Source organism: Ambystoma mexicanum, chromosome 2q, assembly GCF_040938575.1.
Source record: "Ambystoma mexicanum isolate Mex_15411 chromosome 2q, UKY_AmexF1_1, whole genome shotgun sequence".
In the NCBI taxonomy this organism is placed as follows: Eukaryota; Metazoa; Chordata; class Amphibia; order Caudata; family Ambystomatidae; genus Ambystoma; species Ambystoma mexicanum.
The window spans coordinates 248,469,253-248,485,394 of NC_090924.1; the positions used below are offsets into that span (position 1 = coordinate 248,469,253).

Sequence of the window (16,142 nt, forward strand, 5' to 3'; positions counted from 1 at the left end):
GAAAAAATCAGTTTCGTTTCTGAACTGTCTTTCTACTAATAACCAATCACTGGTCTCTGGGTCATACTGCCCCCAGCCAATGACTGCCCCCTACCTAAGCCCCTCCTCCGGCAGCCATCTTCAGATTTGATAGCACGTAAAGTGGCAGTAGGACCAAGAGAAGAGCCGCAGAGGGGTTGGAGGGAGGGTTCGCATGTGAATCCATGCCAGACCCATGCTGGAGAACAACAGTTACAGGTAAGTAACTTGTTCCTTCTCCAGCATGGGGTCTGGCATGGATTCACATGCTCATGAATACAAGTATACATAGCAGTACACACATGCACAACCACGGGAGGTGGCAAGGCTCAACATTAAGCATTTCAACAACTCAACATTAAGCATCTCTTACCTCCTCACCAGGCTCACCTTCAAGCGAACAGGTTGCCCAGCACTGCTTGGCCGACTCTGGACTCCTCCCTGGAATCCCGGTCGACGCAGTACAATCTCGTGAAGGTGTGAGTCGACCTCCACGTAGCAGCCCTGCAGATGTCCAGCAGGGGCACATCAGACAAGAACGCTGTGGTAGTGTCATAAATCACCAAAGTATCAACTGAAAAGGATACAGTAACCAAAAAAGGATACAATTTGGTAGGGCTTTTCCGGATCCTATCTTCACACGACTTGATTGAAGGCAGGTCAAATTAGACCTTCCAAATGATACAACTCTCTGACTGAATAAAACAGGCAGAGAGATGGATCACTGGAAAGGGTGTGGGAATTGTACAGGAAGTAAGCCTAAAATAGATAAGTATCATAAGACACTGTCCCAAATTAAATACTAAGAAACACAGAATTGGGATTAATTCAAACACTGACCTTAAGGCTAAACTGAAGAATTCCAGGACAATATCTTGAAGAGTTCCAAGAGTTGAACAAACGACAAAGGAAGGGAAGATTAGTAAGGGAGACTTATCCCGAACGGCACGAGGCTCTCGCTAGATACCGGGTTGGTGCACCACAGGGTAGCGTCCAATGTACTGTGCACATTCACCTTCCAATAGTTCATGAAATACTTCCTTTCCCACAAAGAACAAAATAGGAATCTCACCTGTTGACTGTCACAGGTACCAAAAGTTCGAAGAAGTTCAGAAAAACACGTGCAGGATTGCACGCGACAGTATACACGCAGCCAAGCCAGCCGCGCCTGTAGACAGCGTTTCCGCGTGAAGAATTAGACACGCGAACAGGATTCACGCAGCTCTGGACAGCCGCGCTAGCAGACAGCGTCCGTTTGGAGATTTGGCACGCAAACTGGATTCACGCAGCTCTGGACAGCCACGCTAGCAGACAGCGTCCGTGTGGAGATTTGGCACGCGAACTGGATTCACGCAGCTCAGGACAGCCGCACTTGCAGACAGCGCCCGCGTGGAGATTTGACACGCGAACTGGATTCACGCAGCGCAGGACAGCCGCGCTTGCAGACAGCGCCCGCGTGGAGATTTGACACGCGAACTGGATTCACGCAGCGCAGGACAGCCGCGCTTGCAGACAGCGCCCACGTGGAGATTTGACACGAGAACTGGATTCACGCAGCTCAGGACAGCCGCGCTTGCAGACAGCGCCCACGTGGAGATTTGACACGCGAACTTGATTCACGCAGCTCAGGACAGCCGCGCTTGCAGACAGCGCCCGCGTGGAGATTTGACACGCGAACTGGATTCACGCAGCTCCGGACAGCCGCGCTTGCAGACAGCGCCCGCGTGGAGATTTGACACGCGAACTGGATTCACGCAGCTCAGGACAGCCGCGCTTGCAGACAGCATCCGCGTGGAGATTTGGCACGTGCACAGGATACACGCAACCCAGGAATTAGCGTGTGGAGGAAAAACAAGCTCAAATTAGGCCAAAGAAGTTTTCTGACAGGAATGCGAGAACGCAGGTCCGGGGTTCAGCTACAAACGCCAAAATTGACTTAATCAGAAGCAGCGAATAGAGTTTCCACGCTGCTTATGTACGCACTGCCGTGATACACGTGACGGACCTAAATCACGTGAAAATTAACGACGTGAAAAATGAAGACGTCGTTTTCCGGGCAATGTATCGAACAACCTCCATTTTGAGTAAAAAGGTCTACTGGTTCTGTGGGCGTAATTCATCTTGTATGGAGAAGTTGTTACTGGTCCAGGGGTATGTCCGGCAGGCATGACAGGTAGCAGTGATCCCTCTGGTTCAATGGGCTCTCGGACGGCAGGGCAACAGTCGGGTTGCCAACCAGTAACAGTATATGATGCAGTCGGAGAGCCATCTGGAAATGAAAGCCTTTGAGAGGTAGTTCAAAGTTCACAAACAGCTGTGATGTCTTCCGAAAACTCTTTGTGCGGTCCACATAGAAGTTCAGCGCTCTAGCCACATCCAGCGAGAGCAAAGTCCTCTCAGCCGGCAATGAAGGTGACGGGAAGAAAACAGGTAACACCAAGGGATCGTTGAGATGGAAGTCCGACGGCACCTTGGGCATGAAGGAGGGGTGCATCCTCAGCACTACTCTCATCTCATGGAATGTCAGATATCGAGGTTTACAGGAGAGGGCCTGGATCTCTCCCACTCGTCGTGCGGAGGTGATGGCCACAAGAAACGCCGTTTTCCACGACAGGAATTTCAATGGTGCCGAATGCAGAGGCTCGAACGGCGGGCCCACGAGTCTGGCCACACCACGTTGAGCTCCCACGTCAGGGCCAGAGCCTTCACCGGCGGGAATGAGCGAAACAGTCCTTTCATGAACTCCTTCAAGGCGGCGAGATCACAGCGACGACCGCCCCGGAGTTCTGGTGTAGCTGGAGATAGCTGCTGGTTGGATCTTGATGGAGGCATGAGCCAGCCCCGCCTTGGCCAGCGATAGCAAGTACGGCAGCACTTGAGGGGTCGTAATCTGTAGGGGGTTGATTTTCTGTGCACGCCACCAAAGAACCTCTTCCATTTACGTCCGTAGCACTTAAGAGTCGAGGACGCCCTGGCCTTTGCAAGGACGCCGACTTAGCCCCTACCAAATGAGTGTGCAGGCCTCTCATAGTTGGGACCTTACCAAGAGTAGTAAAGCAAGATGCAGTGCACAATCACCTGTATGAAAGCTCATAGCAGCCCTAGACCCCAGGGCAGAACCTCCATAAGCAACAAAGTGAAGGAGGAAGATCCAAAACCCCTGGTTATTGCAAGGAAGAACTGGGTTCAGAATTTATACCAGAGGATTAACTGCCCGATTTTTGGTGAACTCTTATTCATGTACATCAGGAAGTGAGGTTCACAATTGTCTACAGTGCAACGATCCTATGGGCCAATAGTCCTGTGCCATCCATGCAAGGAAAAGGAATGGGGGATAGACACGGGAGAATTTGCTAAGGTGGGGCAGGGAGTTGACGCATCTGCACATGCAGCCAATCTTCGTTTTTCATGAACTGATGTCGCTCTGCAACATGCTCTGGTCCAATACCCATAGGGGATGTTTACCCACAGGTATGCAGGAAAGGGAACAAGACATAGACGTAAGAGGCACAGATTAATTCAAACCACAACCTTTGAGCTGCTTCTAATTTAAGGCCATGGACAACACTTCTGCAATCAGATCCAGAAGCAATGTGGCGGGGATGTAATGTGGTGGGGATGTCTTTATTCTGCCAAAAGAGTTTGTGACACGCTGAACACTGAGGAACAAACTTGCAAACCTGCTTACACTGGCAAATTGGTAGATGCAGTAATTAATTAAATCAGTTTTCAGGAATACAGGGTGAAGACAAACGAGTAACTGAACAATCTCCCCCCCAAATGACAAAGTATTTGCATTCTCTGGTGGGGTTTTACAGTTGGCGAAAAGTGATCAAAACCCTGGATGCCTGCCTCTGGTGTCTGCTTTGCCAAGTGTAACAAGTGTTAGGCGTTGCATATCTGTCACAGCCTCCAGACCACAGATTGTGAAGTGGAAGATATGCCCGTCCTTGGGGCATGCAGCCCATGCTTGCAGGGCTGTTACAGGGCATGGACGTATGGACAGTGGGCAAGCTTAAGTCTCCTGGGACTCGGGAAGCTTGTGACTTTGGAGGTCACGGTTGTTGATGAACAAGAGGTGATGAAGAGTGGCATTGAAGCCCTGTGTGCATTTAATCCTCTTAACCGATATTCACCCTTGAAAAGGAGAAAGGACAGACTGTCAGAGCACCATAGACATGGGTGGGGAGCATGATGGGAGCCACCTAGAGGGGTGGGGTTTGGAGGGGGGAGAGGGAGGATTGAACTCATTTCATGCACATCACCAATAACGGGAGCTGGTCCATTATGAATATCATGTTTGTTATGCTGTAACCAACATAAATAAAAGTTGTTAAAAAGAAAAAGGAGAAAGGATAACTTGAGTGATAATCGGCGGCATCACAAGAAGAGACAAACAAGTTACTTAACTGGTAACGTTCTTTCGACTGGATATTCCTCCAACCTATTCCTCATGTTAGACATGTCAGGTCCAGCTTCGGCTGCTTCGGAAATATATTTCAGAAGAGGGCGCCCTGCGTCAATGGCATCGAGTCAATGTCCTTCGAAGGCCTCCATTGAGGGTGACATCATCATATGGTATAAGTAGCACGCACGGCGCCCGTTGGCCTCAGTTCTGTTTTTCCCCTCCTTCACGTGTTAGCAGGCAGGCAGTAGTCAGCCTTGTTAGAACGAAAGCTGTAACAGCATGGGACATTGAGAGGGGTAGGATGGGAGGGTGATGAGTAATACGTTGGAGGAACATCCAGTCGAAAAAACATTGGTAAGTAACTTGTTCTTCGAATCGATCGTGTCCTCCAACGTATTCCTCATCTTCGACAGACTTCCATAGCAGTGTACCGGACTAGAGGAGGGTGGAGAATTTAGAATTTCCAATTTTCACACGGCAGAATAAAGTACTGCCATACCAAAAGCGATGTCCTGAGCAAGGGAAGTATCCAAGCAATAATGCTTGGTGAACATGTGCAACGATGACCATGTTGCAGCATTACAAATGTTTTTAAATGGGTTTTGCTCTTTGCAGGGCTGCAGAAGAGGCCATGCCCCCGATAGAATGTGTCCGCAGACCCTCTGGTGGGTACTTGCCCGCCAATCTGTAACATTCTGAAATCCCAAGGACAATCCACCTAGACAAAGTCGGTTTAGAAACAGCTTGTCCTAAGAGCTGTTCGTCCACTCTCAACTTGGACATCCTAGAAATATAAAAGCTTAAAGCTGTTTTAGGGTCCAATCTGTGGAGGCTTTCTTCCTCTTTACTGGGATGCGGCAGAGGATAAAACGCCAGCAGAACAACGTTTTGATTTAAATGGAAATCCGGGAAGGAGGGTTTAACCCTTAACACAACCCTGCCCTTGTGGAATACGGTAAAGGGTGGCTTGGGAGAGAGTGCCTGCAACTCGCTCACTCTACATGCAGATGTTAGAGCAACCAACAGTATGGTATTAAGGGTTAACAATCTCAATGGACACGTGTGCAAGGGTTCAAATGGTGTACACTTTAGGAATTTTAAAACCAGGTTAAGGTCCCATAACGGACCCTGAAAAGTAGACAGTGGGACCACGTTTGTGAGCCCTTTCAAAAATGTAATTAATCAAAGGTATTTTGAAGTAGGAACATTCTTCCGAAGAGCACTCTAATATAGAAAGTGCTGCAAGATAACCCTTAATGGTCCCAATGTGAAGACCTTTGTGGTCTAATGAAAGCAGGAAGGATAGCACATAGAAAAGAAGAACATAGAAAAGGATCAACATTCGTTTTCCATGCACCAGTCGCAAAACGTATTCCAACGGTACAGAGATTTTGTTGCTGGCCTTCTTGCCCAAAACAACACCTCCATCACGTCATCCAGGAGGTCCCAATCCTTGTATCTCAACCTTTCGGAAACCACGCGTGAAGGTTGAGAGTGTTGACCTCAGGATGGAGAACCTGACCCTCCCCTTGCGAGAGAAGATCCTCACTATGCGTGAGACATATCGGAGGATAGATGGACGTGTCCAGAAGGGGTACCACGTCATCCTGTCCCAATCCGGGGCAATTAGGATGATGTGGCTTCCGAACCATCTCAACCTCCTGATTACTGGAGGAATGACGGGGATCGGCGCGAACGTGTATGGTAGCAGAAAATCCCAATGCACCATGAACGCGTCTCCCAGAGATCCTCAAGGAGGAAATTCCCTAGAGCAGTACATTTCGCACTTCCAGTTCATTGCAGTGGCAAACAGGTCTACTTGAGGGTTCCCCAAAGGGCGAAGATCTCTTGAAGGACTTCCTGAGCTAGTTCCCACTCGTGGGCGACTGCTCTGCCAGCTCAGAGCATCTGCCGTCATGTTCTCCTACCCAGCTACGTGAACTGCTGATAGGGAGATTCCTTCTTAAATTGCCCAGTACCAGAGATGCATTGCTTCTCTGCACAGTGGTAGTGACCCTACACCGCCTCTTTTGTTGAGGTAATGCATGGCTACTGGTTTGTCCGTCATCATCAGGACATTTTGTCCCGTACAGAGGGCAGAAAGGCCTTCAGTACTAGTCCGATTGCCCTCAGCTCCAAAAGGTTGATGTGTAGTTTGGACTCTGATGGAGACCAACGACTGCTGACGGTCAGATCGTTGGCGTGGGCACCCCACCCCATGAGTGAGGCATCCGTCACTACTGGAATCTGCGGCCATGGCTGCCAAAAATGTTCTCACTTCAGAATATTGTCCTCGCAGGTCCACCACAGAAGATCCTGTGCGACCCTGCTTGGAACCTGAAGTAGGTCCGTCATCTTTCCTGAGAACTGGGACCATTGAGATCTTAGAGCCCATTGAAGGGATCTCATTCTCAGGCGGGCCTCTGGCACCAGAAAAATGCAGGATGCCATGAGGCTGAGCAACCTCAAGAATTCGAAGGCCCGAAGATTCTGGGCACTCTGAAATTTGGAAACCATCAGAAGAATGTCTTGAGCCCTCACCTTGGGTGGCGAGCACTTTCCCAAGGATGTGTCTAATACAGCCCTGATGTACTGGAGCTGCTGGGAAGGTGTCATCTGTGACTTCTTGAAATTGAGGGAGACGCCCAGTCTGTGAAGGGAGTGGCAGGTGACTTTGAGATGATCCAAGGCTTGCTCGGGAGAACGCGCCCTGATCAGCCAATTGTGCAGGTAAGGGTAGACATGAATACCCCCTCTCCGGAGATGCGCTGCCACCACCATCACCATCAGTTTGGTGAAGACCCTTGGGCGGAGGTCAACCCGAATGGCTTGGCTCAAAACTGATAGTGCGAGCCGCCAACGGAGAACCTCAGGTATTTTCTGTGCTTGAGATGGATTGGCACATGAAAATAAGCATCCTGAAGGTCCAATGACACCAGCCAATACTGTAACTGGAGGACCTGAAGGATCTGAGCAAGTGTGACCATCTTGAATTTGTCCTTCCTGAGGAACTTGTTCAAGTATCTCAAGTCCAAGATGGGTCTCAGTCCCCAGTCTTTCTTGGGGATCAAAAAATATGGGAAATACCAACCCTTGTTCCTCTCCGCTACAGGTAATGGTTCTATAGCACCTTTCTCTAGCAGGGTTAATATTTCCTGCACAAAGGCGGATCTGGAATCCTCAAAGAGTGTTTCCCTGGTGGATTGGTGTGAGGCTGCGTTATGAATGGGAGGCAGTAAACTTGGGCTATTGCCTCCAGAGCCCAAGCATCTGAAGTAATGGCTCGCCATTCTTCGAAATGCCGAGACAGTCTGCCCCCCACCGGCGACTCGGGATGCCAGCTCTCAATGTGGTTTTGAAGCGGTTACTGCAGCTGCTGATGACAAGGTAGCAGTAGCTGGAGCTGGCTTGGCACCTCCATCTCGTCCACCACGAGGGAACTTCCGCTAGCCTCTTTGACTGGCTATTCCTCTTGCTTTTCCAAATGAGGAATAGTAGCGAAAAGATCAACCCCTCCATGGCTGTCCCACTGGATGAAAAGGCTGCGGTTGCCTAACAGCGGCCCCTAAAGATTTGGCAGCAGCTTTCGAGGTCTTGCTGCCAAAAAGGAGAGCCTTGTCAAATGGCATGTTGAGAAGACGAGCCTGCACCTCCGGTGCAAAACCTGACTTCTGCAACCACGCAAATCTGCGCATCACGAGGCACGTGGTCATGGACCTGCTGATGCTATCTGCAGTGTCCAATCCAGACTGAAGGGACTCACACATGGCTTCCTTGCCGTTCCTAATAGCCAGGAAGTCATTCCTTTCATCCCCTTCTGGAATATGCCCCGCCGTCATGGATATGCACTCCCACAGAGTGTATGAAAATTTTGCAAAGGCACATGTGGAGTTGCCCGACTTCAGGGCCATACTCCCAGCTGAAAATACCTTCCGTGCCCATCCATCCACACGCTTTTCGTCCCTATCTGGAGGGATGATGGGGCATGCTGCCTTGTTCGAGGTAGCCGTGGCAGCCTGGACCGCCAGACTCTCCGGAGTGGGCTGTTGGGACAGGTAGACAGGGTTGCTACTGGAAGGGGGGTATTTCCTTGTAAGGGATTTGTTCACCGCCAGATTAGTGTCTGGCGTCTCCCAATTTTTGGCCACCCATTTTTGCAGCGCCACATGGAATGGTAGGTGGGCCTTGTTCTAGAGTATCAGTCAGATCATCCTGAACAAACTGTACCGGGGGGTCTAGCCCAGCCCAGATACGCCACCACTCTAGGCATCAGTTGCCGGTATGAGGAATCGGTGTGCTCCCCAGGTTCTGGCCTGCCAAACTCCAATTCAGGAGAAGTATCAATGCCACTGGCATTATGTAAGGTATCACAAAGATCTTACATCTTGCTCTCCTCTGATATGAGGCATTCCGAAACATTGGGGGTCCCATACTGAAGCTCAAAAGGGCATCCTCCCCATCTGATCTTTCCTCTTCCTCAAAGATGGAAGAGAGGGATTTGAGAAAATCCTCCTTTGGCTGAGGAGTGAAAGTTTTTTCAGGAACACTCACAGGTTTTGAAGGCGTTTTGGTCTTAGCCTTTTTTAAGACTTGCCTCGGGTTCTAGGGGCTGAACTGACAGAACCGGTACTTTCGGCGTTGATGGCGCTGATGGCTTAGATAACATTGACGAATCGACTGGCCCCTTCAGCAGTTTTGACTTTGAAGGTTCTACAGGCTTCGAAGGCATCTGTGATCTCGAATGCGCACCATGTCTCGAGTGATTTTTACTCGATCAAGGCCTCGAGGGCTCTCGATGGAGAATCACGCCGAACACCCGGGCTCGAGGGCGCACAAGTGTCGGCTCGAGAACGCTCCCTGCCGGCTTCAAACAGCTTCCCTACTAAAGCAACCCAGCGCTGGAACTCCATGCCTCCTGCTATCCGAGAAGAACAGCCTTATCAGAACTTCAGATCTAAATGCACCAACTGGCTCAAATCCTCAGATATCTAACTCTATCCGGTTGTTCACTAGCTGCAAAATCCATCATATGGACAATCACGAAATGTATAACCATTGTCTACTGTTATCCTGTGATTATTCTGTGCTTGTATGTACCTGTACTGTTAATTTATCTATTTGTGCAACTAAGCTGAGAACCTACTTGTAACCTTCGCGCCCTGAAACCCTCGGGTCTGGAGCGCGCTACAAATGAATAAACAAACAATAGAAGGTGCGGATGGAGCCTTACCCTGTTTTTCAAATATCTTTAGCATTTCTAAAGGAAGGCGACCGGTGGTGCCTCCTCCTCGATCGCTTTGCTGAGGACGAAGAACGGCCTGAGCCACTACAGGACCTTGATCGTTTTTTATCTTTCTTTCGTCAAGGAGAGGGGTCTCTCGACTCGACAGTTGAAGAATGATCCGGTCTGGTTCTATGGGGTTTGGATAACTTCCCTACCTGCAACTTCCCTTTCATTCTCGTAAGGCTTTTCCAGTAATACCGTGACATTTTGAGCAGGAATCCGTGTCATGGCCTTCAACCAGGCACCACAGACAAGAACGATGCAGATCCGTGATTGACATTTTGGAGTCACACTCCTTGCACTTCTTGAACCCGGTACGAGGGGTTGTTGGAGTGGAGGACGAAGACATTTTGTCGAAGGAAAAATGCGCAATTTGGAAACTACACAATCAATTTTCAACAAGGCGCGCTGAGTTTCTCGAAGCAACACGTTGGCGGAAAAACGGAACTGAGGCCACGGGCACCGTGCGTGCTACTTAAACCATCCGATGACGTCACCCTCGACTGAGGCCTTCGAGGGACATCGACTCAACGCCATCGATGCAGGGCGCCCTCTGCCGAAAAAAATATTCTGAATCTGAACCAAACGTGTCAAAGATGAGGAATACGTTGGATGACACAATCCATTCCTAAGGAAGAAGATGGGGTTGGGGAAAAATAAATCTGCCATGCCACTCAGTGGCAAACAGGCATTTCTATCACCCGTTTGGTTTCTTTTCTGCACGTGCAGGCAAAATAAAAGAAGAGGACAAGTCCCGCGCCAAGACGGTGAAGGTCCACACTAGGCAGGGCGTTTCCTCCAAGTTAGTTAGGCTGTTGGTTCCTCCTGGCCCCACTTTCTGTCTTGGTTCACAATTCCCGACATCTAACATCTGAGATATCTGGTGGTGGTGCTGTCAAGCAACAACCCCACTAAAAGGTTAGGATTTGCACAAGTGCTGGGACCATACAAGTGCATTGGAAATTGAGTGGAGAGATTGTGTGGGAAGCGGACCAATCAAGGTTCCGACTACTGGGGTGTAATATACTACAGGCGAGCCCTTGTGGTAGCTTGTTGACTTCTAGCTTGGCTATCTTACAGAAATGCATACGGTGCACAGCAATGTTCCCTCCAATAATACCCCCACCACCAAAAACCCTGCCTCTCAAATGCGGAAACGGTTAGCTTTTGTGAGCACGTTTTCCATGGGTGGAACTGAATAATGAGGTAAGCCACTTTGTGACCATGCATAAAACATCAAGATAAGCCATAGTACCAACCAAAAGTACTCCTGAGCAGAGAAAAAAAACCAAATGCACATAAAAAGCTTTGTATGCCCAGGATAAACAATATATTTAGTTGTGGCTATTCATTTGTCAACACTCCTCAGAGACAATCCACAAAGTTTTTAATGCAATTGGTGGAAAAAAAAACTCCTGTTGATTACAAAAAAACAAATATCACTTATGTGGCTGTCCAAAAATTCAGATAGGATACAAATTTAGCAAATGGAATAATGGCAACTAAAAGGAATGTGTCGGAAAAAATGCCAATAGGACTTCATGTGCCACTTTAATGAAGAAATTCAAGGCCCAGAAGAACATGCTTCTCATTTTTCTACGGATGATAATTGCATCAAAATAACTGCACTACAGAATATCATCTGAATTCCTGGGCCTCTTCCTACTATCCACGCTATGCTGTCCTGTGAGTTGTGACAGCATTTCTCAAAACGAGCCTTACAACTAAGAGGCATATACCACATTTATTTTTACCCTTTCAAAGCAGAAAAAAGGTGAGCTAGAAAATGGGAATGCATGAACATATAGGACAGTACCCCTGCTTCCATCCATAGAGCTCCACTGATATTTCTTTGAATCCGTGACTAGTAGAGCAGTGGCATACTTCGAAACTATGATATTACTGCCTATCACAAGAAGAATTTCAAGGGGATAGAACCTATTTTAAGAAGCATGAAATATCCCTATTGGCAAAGCTAATTACTTTCTTACTACTGAAATATCTTGATTCAAAGTAGTGAGCAAAATCGAATCAGCACCTTGCTTGTAATCCTGATATAGATGAACTGACAGGGCACATAATACAATGTATAGTTTTGGCCACCCTTCCTCACCACAGCCTAGATGAAATTCAACAAGTGCCTTACCAAAGTTTCTTCTGGAGCCCTGTTGAAGACATTCATATACATATTTACCGTTCAAAAGCAACAATGCTCACAGGTACAACAGATTGAGTGCCTTCTCCCTTAACTAGGGGCCGCTCTTCTTAAATTCACTGTTATCAGTTGAACAAGATGCATGGGAATGCTAGAGGCAATAAACGCAAACGCATGATTATGTTGAAAAGTACTCAGCAGCTCACCATTGAAAGAAACAGAAGGTGCAATTTCCTAAACTTTTACTAGAATTGCATATCCTTTAGCAAACAAACATTTCCTTCACTGTTCTGTACTGCCAAAACATTAGATTTGCTTTTTGAAAATTGCTGATTTGTTCTTTACCCTGAAGGAGTGTCCTCATATGCCCTTCCACCCGTACCCTTCCCCGACTCCTGTGCTACCCTTCAATACTAGTTGCCAAGGATCTGTAAAAAGCAAGGGGCTGTTGCAGTACAACACTATTATTTGCATGCCAACAACTTTGCAAGCAAAACATATTTAAAGCCTCACCATGATATTATGGTCAGTGCAAAGAAATTGAATCTGCATGTGCACAATTCTTATGAAGTGCATACAAGATTGTTTGCAACGTACCCCACCTTAAAATTGTTGGGTTGGATTATACAAGTGTTCAGTGAAACAGTTTTTGTATAGCAGCGAGTTAACATATACTTTGGAGCTATGAAAATCTGGAAAGGATGCAGATTGTGTAAAACGCATTCCAGCTATCTGAATATCTGTTGCCTTAATACTGTATACAATCAATACCAAGCACAACCCACACCAGTTATCCTTTCCAGGCCAAGTAAACGATATTGCAATGTCGCTCTCCACTAATAGGGTCAGGCTTGCAATGATAAAGTAGGAGGTGTAGAACATTTTGGTAGTAAACACAACTTGATCAGGGCGTCCCGAATACATAACAGACTACAGTGACCATAGAAAATTGAGGAGTTTACTTGTGAATACGTTGAAAAGAAAAATTGAACATTACGTTACAAAAGATCATCTTAGTGTTGAACATTTGTAAACAATAGTATACGTTTGATGTCTTCACAGGACAGAGAGAAAACGTAATATTAGAAAACAGTCAATGCAAATGCACAAGTAAAAAAACAGACAAAACATTTTACATCAAATTGTATAAAAAGAAAAGAAAGTGGGTCCCATTTCATCCATTGGGAGCCAGAAATAATTTTGTTGGCTAACACAAACAGCTGTATTCACAGTATGGGCGTTCAATAGTGCGCAAGAGGCTCGTCACATGGGTGTGTTTCGGCCACTTGTAGCAGATTTGAGATGCTTAAAATTGGGTGGCCTTCATCAGGATGGAAAAAGGATGGATTGCGGTTCAGAAATGATGGTTCCTGTGTGTATCTGTGAAATGTTCAGAGAATGGTGCTGTGAGTGAGTCTATATTTGAGTATATTGTACATGGTTTAGGAAGCTATTACTGTTGTAATTAGTATAGGACCCACAAAGGCAATACCATGCAAAATCTATTAAGCATGGTGTATGGAAGGCTCTGCTACAGCTTGTTTGTAGAGGATCCTTCAAGGCTGGTGAGGAAGTTCAAAACACTGCCTTGATCATGGTAGTCTGTTCGAAAAATACAGACAGGAAGGAAAATGGTCTGGTCTAGCATATAAAAGAAGAGAAGCGCAATATCACGTGTTTATCTAGACGTACAATGACAGAAACCCCTTACAGTGGGTCTTCACAGTGCCATTAAGTAATGTTGGGATGGGCATGCCGTGATGGCCAAGAATGAGTGAGTGAGTGCATGAGTTCTCTTTCTTAGAAGAGTAGCTGCTTTGTGAGATCTACCGAGCATCTGGTATCTCCCTGGATGTCTGTGTGTAACAGACGTAGCGTTTCAGGTTCAGTGTATATCAAGATGGTACTGGTTGTCATGGCGATTGCCATCTTAAGATGGCCTTAAGACTGACACGAGTGGGAGTGGAGCACTGTGGTCATGCGCATGATGGCATGACACAAAGGAGGAGGGCATGAATAGCAGATCCACCAATTCTCTGCACAAGTGAACCAGAGGCGTCAAAGCACGGTCAACGTTCTGCATGCATAGCCATACAGTTTAAGTGTACTAGGCTATGTTAAGACGCAACTATGAGATAAGCCAACACTGTAGGGATGCGGATGTGTGACATGGTAGGTGCCAACATTGAGGTGGCACTGAACGTATGTTAGGGAGATGTACGTGGTGAGGTTGCTGAACGCAGAAAGAGGTCTGTAGTAAGGAATGATTCCCATTGCAACAAATGTATGCTAGATAACCAGTTGTGTACTGGAACAACAGGATGAAGCTGTGGGTGCGTCTCAGGAGCAGTCTCCTGTGTATGGGCAAACCAATATGCACCTACGTACTTGGTGCCTTGAGACAGAAGTGATGAAAGGTTTTCATCGCGTTTCTTAATGGATACACATTTAATCAAGTAACATCCAGAAAAATGAAGAAGGAAGAAGACACCATCAGGCCGCTGTAAAGTGGTTCCATTCCACCATGGTGTTCAGGCCCCTTTTGACAGTGACTAAATGGTGTATAACAACACATGGTTATCTGGCTGCTATGAAGTGCGTTACGCTCACCTGGTCTCTGCGGAGGCGTTGGGGCACAGTTGCAGCCCTCCGGGTGTGATATCGCTATGGTCTGACTTCGCCCTCTGGCCTTATGTGGTGACTGGTGGTAATAGGTGATGCGGCTCTGGACTGCTCCTGTGTGGAGAATAGGGGGCGTGAGTAGGTCAGCTTGTGCGCCTGATCCCCTTCTAGAGCCCTTCTCCCAAACCGTGGTACCCGTGGGATGCGCGGTCCCTTGGGAGCTCACCTGTTGATTAGTTTTGGCAAGCACTCCGTCCTTCTGCTTCTGGCAGGGGCGCTTGTATGAACTGGACCAAGTTCCTTCACTGGTCCCTTTGCACGTGGTAGTCCAGTCCTGCTGCGACTAAGCCACTATACTTCAAGTAAGTGTTCCTGTTTGCCTTTGTCTTTCCTCATCTGTTTTTGTTGTATTGTAAAGTTTGTTGTCTTGTATTGCTGTCTGTTCCACTTGAGGTTTGCTATTTTGCTTTCTTCCCTAGCAGGTGATGTTGCTGGCCCGGCAGAAGCTGCAGAGCTCGAGGCTACAGCTGGAGGGAATGAGGAACTAAGCTGCAGCGGTACAGTAGCTGGCAAGTTAACTAGGGGGCACGCAGGATTCTGTAACGCTCACCTGGCTCCCACGGAGGCGCTGGTCTGGTCTGGGTTGCTGTGGCCTCTTCAAGCGTGATGCGCAGAATTCGGACCACCGATTGAACAGGACCCCCAAATCTTGCTTGTCGGGCCCGTAGGATTATCCTTCTGCAGATGAGAAAGGGGATTAACTGTCTGCCGAATAGTGTGCTTGCTCCCCCCTTCCCCCCTTCGTTCTTCTCCGATTCCTCCAAAACCCCCGGTTTAAGCTCACCTTATGGTTTGGAAGGATGAACTCTCCATCCTGTTTCTGGTGCAGGGGCGCGCGTTCGTCCAGTTACTTCACTGGTTTTCAGAATGGCGCTGGCACATCCACTTGACTTTTCTGAGCGATACGCCGTAAGTATGAAGATGCAAAAGTTCAAGTGTGAGCCTCCTTTCATGTTGTCTTTCCTGTCCTTTATTTCAGGTGCAGAACAAAGGCGATGCGTTGAGGGGTTAAATTGCCGGTGGTAAAATCAGGTGAGTTAGTGATGAGGGTGACCCCTCTAAATGTCTTTATAATTCCCCAGTAATGTCTTTTGTCCTTTCCCATAGGGGCCGGTGTGCGGTACCTGCCAAAGATGCTGCGCCGACCCGAGATGTGGAATGGTTCACCAAGAAAAGCCGGTAAGTTATATGGCTGAAAATGTCCATTCCCCATAGGGGCCGGGGTGCGGTACCTGCCAAAGATGCAGCGCCGACCCGAGATGTGGAATGGTTCACCAAGAAAAGCCGGTAAGTTATATGGCTGAAAATGTCCATTCCCCATAGGGGCCGGGGTGCGGTACCTGCCAAAGATGCGGCGCCGACCCGAGATGTGGAATGGTTCACCAAGAAAAGCCGGTAAGTAATATGGCTGAAAATTCAGCTTTCCTCTTGTGTTCCCTTGCTCACCTTTTGTCTCTTCTTCTCTCCCCTAGGTGCAGAGATGTGGCGACCGGTGCTGAGAGCCGCGATGGAGCCGGGCGGCGTCTCGGGAACAGGTGAGTGAAGCGCGGCGCTGCAGCGAGCAAAGCAGTGCTTTTAAATGGAAGTCTTCCTTC

General features: G+C 48.0%; 1 protein-coding gene across 1 annotated transcript in view; it reads right to left on the reverse strand.

Annotated features, from left to right (window-relative positions):
* Nucleotides 1-16,142, reverse strand: part of GET4 (guided entry of tail-anchored proteins factor 4) — a 621,709-nt gene that overhangs the window by 462,948 nt on the left and 142,619 nt on the right. The window lies entirely within an intron of this gene.